Source organism: Sinocyclocheilus rhinocerous, unplaced genomic scaffold, assembly GCF_001515625.1.
Source record: "Sinocyclocheilus rhinocerous isolate Xijiao unplaced genomic scaffold, SAMN03320098_v1.1 scaffold2956, whole genome shotgun sequence".
NCBI classification, from domain to species: domain Eukaryota; kingdom Metazoa; phylum Chordata; class Actinopteri; order Cypriniformes; family Cyprinidae; genus Sinocyclocheilus; species Sinocyclocheilus rhinocerous.
Window position 1 is genome coordinate 68,884 of NW_015662590.1, and position 1,933 is coordinate 70,816.

Sequence of the window (1,933 nt, forward strand, 5' to 3'; positions counted from 1 at the left end):
ACAGCGTGAGTATAAGAGGCAGCAGGTGCACCGCATTCATTCTACCTTTCGCTTCGGAGCCGAGCGGTAGTGCATCACTACTGCTCTCTACTTCGGTGTTGCAAGCAGAGAGCCAGCGAGTGCGGGCGTTACGGCACAGCAGCGGTGGCCACAGTCGCACGGCGGGAACAGAGATCATCGTTGTGCAGACAGCCACACCAGGAGTGTGCGGTGGCCAGCTCCCCTGCGTGCTTCAGCACAAGAGAATTTCTCTAAAAGAGCAACACGGGTGATCGTGTCTTTTTAAACACCCGTGCGTTTCTGGGTGCGGTCGCTATCTGGTGCCTCGGGACGGTCACGATCGCTGTCTCACGTGTCTGGGCATTGAGCACGCTGAGCAAGCGTTCGTGGATGGTGCATGTTCTATTTGTGGGGACATGACCGTCTTGGAGTTGCATGAAAGACTATTACGGGCGAGCTCTCTCTCTCCGGGGATGACGACCCGGCTGCATTGCCCCCTTCGGGTGTGACAGCGTTGTCTGAGCCAGACCCAGAGATGAAGGCTATGCTTTCCTGGGCCGCCGAGAATGTCGGGCTCGTGTGGAATCCTCCACCACATCCCGATCCTTTGAGGCTGGAAGAGTGGTTTCTCGGTGGAGGTCGCGCTGGTTCTCAGCGCCCCCCTCCGGTGCCATTCTTCCCGGAGGTGCATGAGGAGCTCACAAGTCAAGTCAAGTCAAGTCACCTTTATTTATATAGCGCTTTTAACAATACAGATTGTGTCAAAGCAACTGAACAGCATTAATTAGGAAAATCGGGCAGTCCTTTATGAACTGCGTGCTGCAACGGACCTCACGCTTCAAGCGATGAAGGTGACCGCACAGTCCCTGGGTCGTGCGATGTCCACGTTAGTGGTCCAGGAGTGCCATCTCTGGCTGTGTCTGGCCGACATGAAGGAGCGTGATAAGGTACAGTTCCTGAATGCTCCCGTGTCTCAGACCGGCGTTTTCGGCGACGCTGTCGAGAGCTTCGCCCAGCAGTTCTCGGAGGCACAGCAGCAGACGGAGGCGATTAAACACATCCTGCGCCGGAGGAAACCTGCTGCTTCCGTCCTGGCTGCAGCCCCTCAGCCTGCTCGTCGCCGTGGGTGCCCCCCTGTGGCTGCCCCCGCTCCCACGCAGCAGCAGCAGCAGCCTTCCACCAGGCAGCATCGTGGAGCCGGTCGCAGGCAGGACACCCCTGTAAGTATTCATCAGGTTTAACTGGCAGTGCTTACAGAGCTTGTGGGGAGGCGGCTTCTGCCCTCCATGCCATGGCGTTACTGCAGGTCCATCAGGCCAAAGCCCTGAAAGACCTACACGAGGGTGATCACAACCGGGCAATTCTACATGAACTGCATGCTGCGACTGACCTCGCGCTTCAAGCGACGAAGATGACCGCACAGTCCCTGGGTCGTGCGATGTCCACGTTAGTGGTCCAGGAGTGCCATCTCTGGCTGTGTCTGGCCGACATGAAGGAGCGTGATAAGGTACAGTTCCTGAATGCTCCCGTGTCTCAGACCGGCGTTTTCGGCGACGCTGTCGAGAGCTTCGCCCAGCAGTTCTCGGAGGCACAGCAGCAGACGGAGGCGATTAAACACATCCTGCGCCGGAGGAAACCTGCTGCTTCCGTCCTGGCTGCAGCCCCTCAGCCTGCTCGTCGCCGTGGGTGCCCCCCTGTGGCTGCCCCCGCTCCCACGCAGCAGCAGCAGCAGCCTTCCACCAGGCAGCGTCATGGAGCCGGTCGCAGGCAGGACACCCAGCCCGTCCAGGCCCCCGCCAAACCAGATGGCAAGAGGCCCTGAGACGGGCGACCCGGAGATGGAGGAGACTGCTCGTCGGGAGATGGTGACCGCAACACTCCCTCCCCCGGAGGAGGGCCGGGCGGAGAATCTTTTCATCTTTTTCCACCACTG

At 59.4% G+C, this 1,933-nt stretch overlaps 1 protein-coding gene across 1 annotated transcript in view; it reads left to right on the forward strand.

Moving 5' to 3' along the window:
• Window positions 1-1,933, forward strand: part of LOC107728172 (zinc finger protein 721-like) — a gene marked incomplete at its 3' end in the record, with an annotated part of 61,396 nt that overhangs the window by 56,525 nt on the left and 2,938 nt on the right. The gene's annotated exons all lie outside the window — the stretch shown is intronic.